The sequence below is a fragment of the Haliotis rubra genome, unplaced genomic scaffold (genome assembly GCF_003918875.1).
Source record: "Haliotis rubra isolate DU_JTF1 unplaced genomic scaffold, ASM391887v1 Scf1945, whole genome shotgun sequence".
Classification (NCBI taxonomy): domain Eukaryota; kingdom Metazoa; phylum Mollusca; class Gastropoda; order Lepetellida; family Haliotidae; genus Haliotis; species Haliotis rubra.
The window spans coordinates 66662-81757 of record NW_025765942.1 but is presented as its reverse complement, the minus strand read 5'-3'; the positions used below and the strand labels follow the sequence as shown (position 1 = coordinate 81757).

The 15096-nt window shown below is 41.9% G+C and overlaps 2 long non-coding RNA genes across 2 annotated transcripts; both read right to left on the bottom strand.

The window, feature by feature from the left end:
• Positions 1-8435: 8435 nt before the first annotated feature.
• LOC124274807 lies at positions 8436-10371 on the bottom strand. Its single transcript, XR_006898036.1, has 2 exons — positions 10153-10371; positions 8436-9192 (listed from the first exon to the last, which is right to left on the bottom strand). It is a non-coding gene; the product is annotated as an uncharacterized LOC124274807 (long non-coding RNA).
• Positions 10372-12256: 1885 nt separating this feature from the next.
• Positions 12257-14341, bottom strand: LOC124274811. Its single transcript, XR_006898037.1, has 3 exons — positions 14257-14341; positions 13392-13523; positions 12257-12427 (listed from the first exon to the last, which is right to left on the bottom strand). It is a non-coding gene; the product is annotated as an uncharacterized LOC124274811 (long non-coding RNA).
• Between the last annotated feature and the right edge of the window lie 755 nt (positions 14342-15096).

The following is a 15096-nucleotide window of genomic DNA, read 5'->3' as shown; positions in this document are numbered from 1 at the left end:
GTCGCATTAGGTATACGAACAAAATATCGACAACATTGAGGTTATCATCTCCAGTCGTAGGCAACGTATTGAATAGATTATTGAAAAATTCCGTCATCGGTCGAGATACACCGACACAGTGCAAGATAAGACACAACCTCGAGCGAGTATGACGGCCAAGATGCCAGTCGCGCGATGCGGGTCAAACATGGAACGTCGAAGAAGATGAAGATCATAGAAACCACCATCGTTAGCGGTGCGTTCGGGGACCCAGCCGTCAATTCCGGAAATTTCCAATTTATATGGTTAGGGATAGGGATCAATAAAGTCTGAAACATGGTATTAAAGGCCGCGGTATAGCGATCAGGTTACGGGTTAATCATCAGAAAAATGGGAAAGGGTGCTGATGTGATCGCACTGCTTTCGATGCTGGCCGACGGGGAAGATATTCTATTTGTCGAGCACCGCCCATCAAACAATTAACCGTACAAGAAACGAACTTCGATCGATCGAAAGGTCTCCCGCCGAAGTCTCTAATATGCGACAAATAGAGCGTGGTTGATCAGATCGCCGCAAAGCTGGTTAAACCGAACGAAAGATATCATCGTCTGTGTTGCCGGAGAACCGTAAAAGGTCCAGCGCCTGAGCCGATCGTTTCGTCAAACAGATCGAAGTATGGTATGTACCGTGTAATTCAGGCGATACGACAGGTAACGCACATGGCCCGGCAGGAAGTGAGTTAATTAGTTGAACCCGACATAATAGGCCGTGTTAATATCGTTCCATCATTCACCATGCTTGAATATCGGAATGGTCGTTCGCATCAACCTTATACCAATCCTCGGGTCAACGTAAAGCGTCATCGGCATCACTGGTTAACAGGCACGACCACGTAAAATGGCACAAATGAACAATAATGCCGCTCAGTTCATTTCGAAGCTGCCAATAACATACGCCAGTTCCGAAAGCGTCGACCTCACGATCGTCTATACCAGGGTTGAGTCTGGAGCGTATTCAGCGCTTTCCAACGGCAGCTTAAGTACATCGACGAACCCATGATACGATCTCATCATAATGTCAGATCTTCGAAACACTTCGAACTCGTAATATTCCGGGACAATCGCCGACTGTTGACGATGCCCAGTCGCATCTCCAGTCGCAGACGCCCATGACATTGATTGCCGGATTAAATGAATCCAGACGCAAGTCAAACAGAACCTCCATTGGCCGTAATATATGCTTCAAATCTTTCAAACGATTGCCGTTCACGCGAACATTTGAAACTTCGTTAACGAGTCGCCCCGTCAGCGCATCGTCCTTTCACTGGCGAGGAAATACAACGCCCCCGACGACGAGTGACCGACAAAAAGATCGAAGTGAAGGCGTACCTTTCATCGCGATGACCGCAAAGAAAGCGTACCAATCAATATCACCGTCACTGGCCTGAATTCAATGCGCATTTAATTTGGTCAACGGAGCCAGTAAGCAGCGTTATAGCGATAACTTTCGCTAACACCATCCGCATGTAGAACACGTTTTCAGCAGGCATTGACCAAATTCCGTGATGTCTGCTGGATCGTTCCGGCATATCGTTTTATTAATATCAACTTCCTCATACCGAAGGGAATATGCAGCCGAAATGGTCGCAGCAGCAACCATATTTTGCCTTCAATAAATGTTTGAAGCTCGTTGTCGACAAACACCAACCCGTGAACAGCGCACTTAACAGGCAACCGCACAACGCCGGGCGTTAGACACCTTCGAAAGCTAACAGAATTACGCAGCGCCGATGCAATGCGAGCTCATGCCGAAATCAGAAATCAATATCATGAATCGCCTATCGAAATATCAATGATGAAACATTATCAATGTGCTGACGCAGAGCTTCTGAGATTGCTGGTGAATATACCAATACCAAAGCTCCGGCAGCACCTTCCGACCGTATCGATGGCCGCGATCTGGTCAGCCAGAGACGGTGCTTCATATCGCAGCCGTTCTTTCGGCGATCGCTGATTTACCGCTTTCATTTGGGCAGTTTGGCGACTGCCTGTTTGGTTGGTTTTCATCGATGATGAAAGGTATCGTTATTGCTACGCCGACACATACGAGCAAGTATGCATAAAATACGACATACCGGGTAAAGCGTTTATGATGTATCTTTTCTCCCCAGAGATCGGAAGAGATCGGTTGTCATTGCCTGGCGTGAAGTGTAGCCTGTAATCCGGTCCTTTACAAAAGCCTTTTTGCGAAGAATCAGATTCAAGAAACATGCCAGCTACTTTGCCGAAACATAATAATCTCCAGCCACGATGAAAGGTTGCAGACCTTCCTCAGTACGTAAAGACACCAAAGCCCACACGCTTTCAACAACTGCGTTATCAGTTTATCGGCAATCAAACCTGAATACAGTTAGCGACTTTTCCCGCATGACGATCATTGTTCATATCAGCAACATCAGGCGTCGATACACAAAAGTTAGCAGTTGTTGAAAGAGAAAGAAAGAAGAGGGTTTGCACGACGACAAACACGAAATTTCACGAGCCCGCTCGTGATCGTTTTAAGCCCTTTCGCAAAACACAAGTATCGCAGTTGATTTATCATTCTTCGCGCGTAATAATGCGTAATTGGTCAAAACAAAGATTGAATAAAGCCCGGTCAGTGCGAAACTGATATCGTTAAAAACGATACTGAAGAATAAATCCGTTGTGAGCAGTAGACAGCGGCCGAGAATCTTCAGCCAGTGGCAGTTCGCGCAGTCAAAACACAAGACATCGCGGCGTTCAGCAGGCTATTACGTTTCGAAATGCCAAACTGAATATGTCGCCTGGTCTCGTGTAAGCGAACTGACCGGTCAATAGCCGATAATCTCGATTAAAGACGATGGAAAATAACCGGTGTCAGTCATGATCGTTGTAAACATGGTCATGCCGAAATGCCAAAGACAGATACAGCAGCGCAACAGCCTCTGACAGTCAACAACATAATGAAATCTCTAACAAAGCTTCCCGGTGTCAGATGCTTCGAATTTCGTCCAGTCAGGGCAAAACACTGTCGGTGCACCGACGAAACCGCGAGCCGAGCGCTTAATTCGAAGAAGTCAGACTTTTGTTAACTCAGATCGTCTGGTACCGGGGCCCTGTTTCTCCGCAGCAGCCAGGAAAGTCAGCTCAAACACGTCATTCGAAACTGCCGTTTTCGTTGCGCACTGCAGAGTGCGTGGCGACCAGATGCCAATGTTAAAGTTGTCACTAAAGTCAACATTTTAAAAATATCAGACGATGTTCATCGTTGGAGCATGTCAGCAGCCATTGTTGAAAGCCTGACGCCAAATTGATTGTTCGCTATTTCGTATTCCGAAGATTTACCATAGCCTACTGAACAAGCATGGACGAACACCGCATCGCCGATGATACTCCGGCTGGCTGTCTTCCGGAAGCGAATATTCAAAACATACAACCGATGCACAGCGCATATGCTGTCAAGAACAGGCTGGATCGGCCACGTTTTCATTCGCCAGTGTTGGCGACACTTGGCGAATTCGAATCGACGTCAGATATTACGATCGTTAAAATCAATGCCTTTCAACATAAGACGAACGTTGAAAAGGACCAGGCTGGTTCAACGAACATCGCCCGAGATCGATCACTTCGGTTTCTTTCGAAATAGCAATTGGTAAAGGTAACTCCGAAAGTCTTTCAGTCAAGCGTTTGAATTAACGCCAAGAAACAATATCAGCTGTTATTTTCAAAATTCCATTATTAACGGTCATCTCTGCGTCGTACCAGGACAATAGGCATGGATGCCATAAAACGAAAATCATCACGATTTATCTAAGCTCAACGACGAATATCTCTGGTATGAATTTGTTGAAGAAATAGCTTCGTCGATTACACCACCAGATCACATTAGCCAGGGTTTGAAGGATTTCCATTTAGATCATTTGACTTCGACTTCGCGCCCAGCCAGCCAATAGGTCATCATACCACTGTCCAGCAACATACGACGCCAGAATGCCGTGTTCGATATTGAATGCTTCCAGCATAAATGGGAAAGTTAATAACTATCAGTGAGTCATAGCGAACAGTGTTATTATTAAAACAAAAACAAACACGCGAAAGAAAATGCAGTGGTTCGTTGAACGAACATATCAATTTCGTTACGGTAGTCAACATCATCATCATATTTATCGTCATCGATGATATCGTCATCAACATAATATCGTCGTCGTCAATCATCAATATCATCACTATCGTCGTCATCATCGTCATCATCATCATCATCATCATTAATGTCGTCATCATTAGCCGTCGTTAAACATCATCGCCGACGTTCTTTCATCATCATCGCTATCATCGCCGTCATCATCATCGTCTATTATTGCATTTGTGTTGTGATCAAATTTTTCATTGATCACAGCCAGTTAGATGCCGATTTCAACGAAACATTGTTATTCGAAATCGTAATGCGAAACCAACACCAGACAGCAAAGAAGATTAACAATCGTTGTTGTTCGCCGAAGCGAATTGATTATATAGCAGTAAAGCGTACACATCTTCAAAGGTATGTTCCGTTCACATAGACCACGTCGTACCGCAGCGGTCGTTCGCATTACCGCCGAGTATCGAGGAAGAAGTACCGATCAATGGTTTATCTACCGCGAAAACGACTATATATGAATAAATTGCGAACTTCTCTCTGGTTAGTCAACTCCACCAGAATATTTACCAAAGAATATCGACGAGCCGGTTCATTCCAAATGAAACATTGCATCGTGGACGCACCGTTTTTAAATAATAAAAATACCACGAAGGATCTTCTGCTGTCGTAAGAGATTGGCTCCGGGATTGGGAAGTCGACTGTTGTCATCACCGCGCATCAAACATGCCGCCGATCACCGATATCAGTTCATCCAGACCATTGTTATTAAAGACGTCATTATAGCCGAATATGCCGAGGATCATCACCGACCATCGTTCTCTTCACGAATATGTCAACAACGTCGCGAAGCACCACCGGCAACACGACAATGTTATCTCTTAAGTTATCATTGACATGTGTCGGTCGTCACGAAAGTTATCATCACGTTTCGGACAAAGAGTCGGTCAAAGTCACCGTATCCCGGCGGTTCATGCCGAAAGCGCAACATGGCATTACGGTCAACCATGTTCATTTAAAACCACGCGCACAATACGGTTTCAACATGCTAAACCGCATTTCATAGCGGTGATCGATGGCGTCATTGCAGACTCACGGTCATTAATCATGGTCAACAGAAATCATGGCAGAATCGATAACGTACCGATATTTCTCCTACATACCGATGGTACCGGTTAAGATTCCATGCAGTCGTTCCATCATACCAGAAATCAGGGAACATGAAACAGCTCCAACAAACTGATGGTAGATCGATGGTGTTAAACCACAATAAAAGTAATGCACCGGGTATTCGAAATCCGACCGTTCACGACATTGCGTTACTTATGAATGGTCAAAAATAGCGGGGACTAACGAAAGTGTATCGCTAATATTGTCAGCATTTAAAGACGCAAAACAGCCTCACATTTACGCTCGTGCAGCTAAATTGTGGCCGACCACCGGTGAGACAAGTAAATGAAGTGTGTTTTGCAACAAAGAACACAATGCAAACATAAAAACAGGTCAACGGAACAGTTCACGGCCTTAACTTCTTCATTAAAGGAAGAAACATCAATACAAATGTAGTCCAAAGACGTTCATACACTTCATCAAAACACCGTACACTTGAAAATGTGTCGTTTTGCCCGCCTGTTAAAGCCGTTCAAATCGTAAACCAAACGCCGCGGTCTCATTAAAGTTTTGTGCCGGTTGCGTTTACTTCGATTTTCAAAACAGCAACAACATAAACGGTCGCATCTGATATCAGTAGCTGCTGTTACCCCTGGTGCTCAACGACATTGCCTTGTGAAACATACAACGATGCAACCACCAGTGCTGAAGATTTGGCTTCGATATTTACCCGATGCGTCGTACCTGAAAGTAATGTCAAAAATCTTCATTCGCGAAATGACGTGGCAAACGTGTCAAAACCAGCCAAGCGGCTGTTCGTCGCCACGGTGATTTTGTGAACACGACACCGGGTTTCAAAGCCGACGTGCAATGACTCGAAGATCGCATTAATGAAATTTCACTATTGTCGTGATGGCGCAAAGCCCGACGTTGCGCATCGACGAAGCGACGATTCGCCGTTATCAATAGGCCATTGTTTGGCGAATTCTGGTTTCCGATGTGCCGATGCCTGATATTGTGAATTTTGCCTTATTGGTTGGAAATAAGATGAAGAGTCATTCACCGTGCCGACGTTGGTTAGGCGCAGCCGACGCGACAAAATCGGCGGTCAATGCCCTTCGTGTTACGCAGCCCATTGCCCTGGATAGTTCATCATAACAGTCTTTGCTGCCACATCTTCGGTCTGGCCTTTTCTTTCAAAATATGTTTCGTCTTCCGTCCGCACCATTCTTCCATGACGAAGCTCTAGTCGAAGATGGAGATGATGAGACGCGCTGAACAGCAGCGAAGCGCCGTCGCAGAATATTGTGCCGCGCGAAAACCATGAAACACGGTCTCAGTCAACACGGGCTGGCCGAACGATTCAAAGCGAAGAATATTCAATATTAGCACGACGATTTCGAGGATATCCAGCGACGGGATAAAGGGAACAAGAACTCTATGAACAGTATTCGATTTATGTCGATGCCATTCAAAAGCCGAATTCGCGATTACAAGGTTTGCTGCGGCATCAGCAATATTGAAAGTTGGAGCACATATTGAAAATTGAACATAATTGATGTACGAACGCATGCGACGCAGGAAGCGGTCGTTTTTGGAGGAGACGATGGTTATATTGGTAGCAGCACCATCGGAGCCTTTCAGCGTTACAGTTTGGTGCGCGTTCACCTAATCAATACCTGGTCTGGTACTTTTAACGAAAATCGTTACGACCTTTTGCCAGTTATCGCGACGAATGGTGTCGCGTTCACGGGTCAGTCGAAAGACTAAAGCTTGCTTCGTTAATACACAGAATAAAGCGTCAAATTAAAGCGTCATGTGAGATACCGTTGCTGGCAGCGTTTGAGCGGATAGCCTTCACTTTCTTTCATCGCATTGTAATCTCAGTTTTGAATAATTGGTCGTAAAACCGTAACGACCGGTGCTGCAACGTTACTAACGTGAAATTTTCATGACATGTTGATATTGCGGGTCAATGGGGAATGTAAATACTGCGAACAGCTATTGTCACGAATGGACAAGCGATTTGTATTACCTGGTGCTCTGGCCCTCATCACACGGGCATGACTCTTCAGCCGCCGTGCGTCTTTGCGTCATTCATCATCGCGCAAGTTGTACCTTGAACAATACAATATCTGCGAAAATATTTGCAACATGCCGTTACACAACATTTCGAGCCAACCGTAAATATTAGCTAACAACGCTTCGCTCGATTACTTCGTTAAGATCGCTGAAATAACGACACGTTGCCAGATTTTCCACTGACGAGTCTCCGGATTGAAACGGTCTCAACGTTGAAACACCGAAGATGTTCCGTACAGTATTGCTCATCACACCGGTATCATCGCATAAGGCCAATGCGCAGCTTCAAACCGGCGATATTGCTGAACACAAAGCAAAAGCGGCGTAAAACCAACAATACTGTCATCTCGAACACGACACTGACGTCATCACCGCCCGAGCGTTCAGATCCTCAGTAGCACCTGTTTCTTCGAGAGAACAGATGCCTCTGCGCAACTTCCGCAAAATATCTCGCCGCTCTCTGTTGGCAGACCATCATTGGCGTTCGTTTCAACCGCCCAGCTGAAATGAGCAGGAAAAGACCATGGTATACCATGGTATACCATGGTAGACCATGGTTCACAGACCATGGTTGACCATGGTGTATCATGGCTTACCACATCCGGTAAATGGCACCACAGTTTACCATGGTCAAAAGAGACCATGGTCTACCATGGTGAAAAAGACCATGGTGCACCATGGTCAAAAGAGACCATGGTATACCATGGTCTACCATGGTAAAAAAAGACCATGGTCTATCATGGTTTAACCACGTGCGGTAAATGGCACCACAGTTTACCATGGTAAGATAAGACCATGGTCTACCATGGTAAAAAGAGACCATGGTGTACCATGGTCAACCATGGTATACCATGGATTACCATGGTAAAAAGAGACCATGGTGTACCATGGTGTACTACTGAAAAAAACTGAGACCATGGTCAGTATACCCTGTTCGGTAGATGGCACATTAGAATACCATTATTTAGACTATGGTAAGAAACCAACCGCGCCATACCACAATATATACATTGTAGTCACATACACCATGGCATAGAGATCAATTAGAATATTGGGTATTGAAGAATTAACATTAAACAAACTCATGCACTGAAAACAAACTGTTCAAATTATAAAGACACATTTTATTGCTGACACTGACAGATTTAAATGAAAGACAACTTGAGGACAGTTGTTGGGAAACTCACAGGGATTGAGGGATATTCTGTGCAACAAGTACAAGTCTAAAGCAAACTAGAATTACATATCCAGTAATGCTGCTAGGGACAAATGGCATGTGGACATGTTCATCATTTTTCAGAGGATATTCTTATCTATTATTTTATTCTAAAAACATCTTTAGGGCAGCTTGGATGTCAGTCTATATCCAGGAAAATTAACCAATTCAGAACACCATTTCATGCAGTAATATACAATTTCAGAAAGAGTAATCACTTTAGTCTATATGGTTTAGAAGTAGACATAATAAATGAGAGTCACAACCAACAGAGAAATTACAACAGGGCCCAAAATCATCTACCTGGAAGTTGTACAAGGGGCATCACAATTTCTCTCAGAAGAAACAGGATATACACAAGTCTGAAGAACCTTCGGAAAGAGCAGTGGTGACATCCCCGAAAATGTCCACATTGGTTCAGGGATATTGAGTGAGTGAGTTTAGTTTTACACCACTTTTAGCAATGTTCCAGCAATATCACACCGAGGGACACCTAAGGGGCTACACACATTGTACCCATGCGAGGAATCGAACCCAAGTCTTCAGTGTGATGAGCAAACGCTCCGGCACAGGAATAAACTCATCTTGTAGAACTTTATCTTCAGTGTTTCAACATTAGGACCATTTCTTCAGAATCGTCCAGTGGAAATCTGAAAAACACACCAACATTTAATCACAATCATTCTATTTCAAACAGTCTTAAGCAAATATCAAACAAGCGTTGTTGTTGTTTTTTAAATATATATTTACAGTTGCTCAAAATGTTATGTATTTTTAACATATTGCAAATATTTTTCACCAGACTCTAATTATATTGTTCAAAATAATTTCTTTACACTGATGGCAGATGACTTTAAAATATTTTTGTAATATGAAGAGTCTATGCCAAGTAACACAACATGTATTAGAAATTAAAACACCAAATTGGCTTCTAAATCACTAGTCTACATTCATGACCAAATATAATATTCTGAAATGTTTACATTCCCCATTATTTATAATAATCAACATATCATAACATAGAAAAACGTATCTTACTGTAAGTGAATCTATTTCCACGTTAAGTGAATAGCTAAACGTTTTGGCACAGTCATTTTGGTTTACAGTCAGTAGTTATTCCAAAACTGAATACAAATACGATAGAAAAGAAAATGAAATATCCATAAACATGCCTGTAGCAATTATCTCCCTTTTTATGACCCTTTGAATTTATTTTGCTGTCTGTGTAATCTAAGCAAACAAACTGAATCTTTCAGGCTGACCTCTACAAGCCCCGTGAACTTTGACACCATTCGATCACTGATAACTTAACTAAAAAAGTCATAACGGTTTTGTTTTTTTAAAAAGTACCGTTAGATATTGGTCGTGTGTTAACATAGATATGTAGAATATATTGCACAAAACCCAAATTAACACTGACTTTCCGTTTGAGGGAAGTACATTGTTTATAAAATGAACACTGCTATATCTTATATCGTCTTTCCGTCATTCTCCTCAAAAACTGTTGCTTACCACGTCACATACGTTCGTATGTGCGTATTCCCGAACATCAAAACAATTTCAATATATCTGCACTCAAAATAATTTCAATATTGCTGTTATTTACTTACCGCTCATGCTTATGTCCACTGGAATTCAACTTGAGATGTATCCATCGGCACTAAATCTAGTCTATTCCTTTATCATGAGTTCTTGACATATCCATCGCTGGATTATCCTCGAAATCCGTCATTGCTAATATATTAGGGATATTCTTCGCTTGGATCGTTGTAGTCTATTGCCAGTGTTGACAAAGTTGTGTTTCGCGCCTATCACTGGTTTTGCGCGCTCACAAAATGTCTACGTGACAAGTAGCAGCTATGGCATCGGTCGTGGCGCGGGAAACGGTCGCGTGTCTCCGTATCGTACTATCTCCATTCGGCTTGTCCCGGAATGGTGCGAGTTGGAAGTTGAAACATATTTTTTAGAAAAGAAAAATTAATTAGTACGACCAGGGATGTATCGTAACTATGTATGTAAAAGGCTGTATGATTAGTGCTATCCGTTCTTGAAGTCGCAATAAGATTACGTAAGCACGAAGGGCGTGGCCGTGTTTGCAATCACGCGATCGAGGTACTTCATAACAACACTACGTAGTCAACAGTGGATAATTTCTCATCTTATTAACAAATAAAGGCAAGAATTACAATATCAAGGCATCAACATCAAAATTAGAATTCATAAACAATAATATTGTCAACGGCGGGAATCGCAAAAAAAGATATTCAGTGCACACGTTCCTTCGTCGGTCATAACGTGGAAGAATAGTTTTTGCACATATCCCCGGCAATAATTTAAATTTCATTAATCTACTTTGATGTAATCTCTTCCGGGTCATATTGCACGTGCTGAACAGGAAGTGACAGTGAAATGTGTTCTAAAATCGGGAGCTTCACCATTAACATTGCGAAAGACGTACTTATAACAAGTTTTAGGCACGTTTGCCGATCGTGATCACTCACGGGAGAAATTCAATGAAATGAGACGATTTTGACATTGTACTTTCAAATTTTATTTTATGGAGTAAATATGAAAAAGAAAGAGAATTAAAAATCTTCCAGCACTAATTGGTTACGCTGTTATTGACAGAAGGTAAGTTTTACGCAGAACTGTCTATGTTTCTAAAACGGATCGTGTTAGGCACAGAATATTGTTTCGCCTTCTGTCGTGCATTGTTTATGTTGTTGCTGTATTTTTTGAAAAATCAAAAACTAAACGCAACCAGGCACAAAAACTAGTAAGACCACGAGAGACGGGGTTTACAGTTTAATGGACAACTTTAGCAAAGGGGCGGGCAAAATTATTTTATTTTCAAATGTACGGAGGGTTAATTTTGTTTTGATTTTCAAGTGTATAAGACGTCCTTTGTTCCTTATTTGTGTGTGTGTTTCTGTAGCAACAATGAGAAAGTTAAATTACGTGAACTGTTCCCGTTGATAATTGTTTTTTATGACATTGTGTTCTTGTATTTTTCATTAAAACACACTTCATTTTTACTTGTCTCTCACCGAGTGAAGTGTTCAATTTTAGTTGTTTAATGCACACAGACGTAAAAACATCTGAGATGTTTTACACACGTCCTTTGTAATGCTATTAGTATAATGCCTGTGTAACACTTCATTGAATGCTCCCGCTATTTTGTTATTCATAAATGAAACACAATGTCATGAAACAGTCAGGATTTCAATTTTAATTTTTTTATTTATCACAGTTTGAAATGTAAAATTGGTCTGTCATGACCATGGTCTACCATAGATTTGTATGTGATGACCATGGTCAACCATTACTTTGTATGAGAACAACACCATGGTCTACCATAGTTTTGTTTAAGATGACCATGGTCTACCCTGGTTTCTGGTGACCATGGTCTAGAATGACCATGGTCTGCTGTGGTATACCATGGTATACCATGGGGAGAAATGTTGGTGACCATGGTCTACCATGGTTTCTGGTGACCATGGTCTATAATGACCATGGTCTGCTGTGGTATACCATGGTGACCATGGTCTACCATGGTCTACCATGGGGAGAAATGTTAGTGACCACGGTTTAGCATGGTAAACCATGGTAATACCATGGTTTATCCGGTTGGTAAGCCTTTTCATGGTTGACCATGGTCAACCATGGTGCCTTTTCAGCTGGGTATATTCTAACCCGGACCTTCACAGGTAAATTCGATAATGTATCAACTTACATCCAGTGCTGGGAAACTTCTGTTTCCAGATCTCTTGAAGGTCGAGAGTTAATAACACACACTGTTCTATCCCGGACATTGGCTGCAAGCAGAAGCCAGTGACTGTTGATACAGATGGGCATCAGCAGCAGGTCGTACTTCTTCAACTCAGTCTGTAACGAGCAGACATTGTTTATGTGTACGGTTATGTGATAGTGTTTACAAGTATTTAAAACAGTGCAGTATTTACAGTGCAATGTTTCATTTAAGATTCAGCTCAGGGAAGTGCTGTTGGGCAAGACCGGTGTGGAAATGTCTTGGAATATTACGTAATATTCTAGTGGAGGTTGACCTAGAGAATTAGAGAAAGTTCTGGAGGCTAATTCATATATAAGTCATTTCGCAGTACAAGACCAGCAGTTGTGTGAAGATCAATTTTCTCCCTCGATACTCAGCTTTGGCCTATTGTGCAGACTTGACCACTGTTTCAGTGACGTGAAGTTATTACCATCACTGCCTTTCCTGCTATAATCACTGCTTTAATATGTGACAGACATACCTCCACAGAATGTGTACAGCTACTCCATTTTGTACTGCCATAGTAATTCCTTTGTAGTGATTTGTAATAATTTGTGAACGATTGTTAATTGTATCACATTTCTTTGCTGTCTAGTGTTGGTTTCACATTGATTTCCAGATAACTTAATGTTTCGATTTGGAAATCAACATCTAACAATGTGATGTGAAGGAATTTGATCTAACACATCTAAATCACAATAATAGATGACGATGACAATGATGATGATAATGATGACGATGACGACGATGATAATGAGGATGATGATGGTGAAGAAGACGGCGACGATGATGATGATAACGACAATAATGATGATGACGACGATAATGATGATGATGATGATGATGGTGATGATGATGACGACGATAGTGATGATGATGGTGATGATGATGACGACGACGATGATGATGTTGATGACAATCATGATGACGATGACGATGACAAATATGATGATGATGTTGATACTACCATGTAAAGTGATATAATTTATGTTCGGATATCAACCCATGATTACTGCATTTCTTTTCACTATGTTTTGTTTTGTTTCTAATAATATATACCTGTTCATATAACCACTGAGAGTAGTTGTGCTTTTCCCACAGTTTATACTGGAAACATTCCATTATCCAGACAGCTTGTGATCTGGCATCAGTGTGTTGCTTCTGGACCAGGTACAGATAGGCATGGATGACCTGTAACAGCAACAAACACAAGTCCTTGTAAAACAAAACATTTGAAATTAAATGATCCTAAATGGAAATCAACAAACTACAATATGTGATGCAATTTGAGATTAAAATATCAACAGAAACATGGCTGTTTATGCATAAAATCATATTAATTCTGAGGCACAGGAGACCCTGTTCTCTAAGAAGTCTTAATTCTCTGTGTAGCGTTCCAGTTGTCGTTGAAAACCCAAGATAAATCGTGATATTGATTTTTCGTTTGCCAGCACCATATCCATGCCCTATTATTTCACAAAAGCGGTAAAGGTGTAACACCAACATAATGGATTTCTTTCATCTTCCATAGAACTGGCACGGAGAAGCCGTTCAAAATGTAAATAGAGTCCCCCACTGAAACTCTTAAGGCTTGAATGTGACACTAACGAAGCATTAGTAAAACTGATTCCTACTGCCAATAGTAAGTATAACAAAGACTGGGATTTACCTGCTTACCAATTGCTAGTACATTTCAAAAGTAAAAGTGAGTGACATCTCAGGTAATGGTGTTGGATTAGCCTCTAATTTATGGCTGCACATTTCAAGCATTTCAGTCTATATTTAAAGAAAACATTGTTCCTGTAATCTGTAAAATATCCTGACATTATTCCGGAATTCCATAAGTGTCACCAACCTGCAAACATTAATGAATGAAAACATGTGATCCAGTACCTGTGCCAGTATTTGTGCCCATGATACTCACACTGTCATCCAGCCAGGATGTGCCTTCTAACCCAAGGATGTCGCTTCCGGAGACTGTGTAGGTGCCAATCCGATATGAAGCGGCAGGATCAACGGGTTTCGTTTTCTGTTCAGTCCATGCTGTTTGTAAATGATGCGGGTAAATCTTCAAGGTTTCTAGAAATGCCAGACAATCCAATTTAGCGTCAAAGGCTCCAACAATAACTGCTGACAGCACTTCCAACAGTGGAGCATCATTCTGAATGTCTTGTCCTGCAAAATGTGACTTTAGTATTAACTGCTGTGCCCTTCTGAAGTCTCCTGCACACTCTCTGGATACTTGAGCAACAAGAGAAACAGCAGTTTCTGGTAAAGGTGGCTTGTCTTTTGAGGCTGACTCCCCAATACACCTTACAGGTAAAGTTTGAGAACAGACTGATCCTGAGGTTAACAAAGAATCTGACTCTTTCAATTCGCGCTCAACTTCTGTCTTCACGGTTTCTTTCATCAGTGCAATGACACAAGTGAGCTGCCCTGAGCTGGTTTGAGATTCAAAGAAGCATCCCAGTGTACCAGGAGCTGTTAGAGTTTCAGATGTAACATTATGTTGTTGAAGAGTATCAGAATGACAACTGGTTGCATGCCCATCTCTGTCCAGGTTTGGCACAGTTTCAGCATTGTTATCAAGTGTTACAACAGAATCCATGACTTGAACACCAGTTGAAGACACTCCATCATCTGGAATGATCAGACAAATAGTTTGTGGTGGTCCCAGTTCATACACAGGACCAAGGCTTGACATATTCAAGTTTACAGCATTTCCAGAACTTGTAGCTATCATTGGAGATGTCTGTTGACTGCT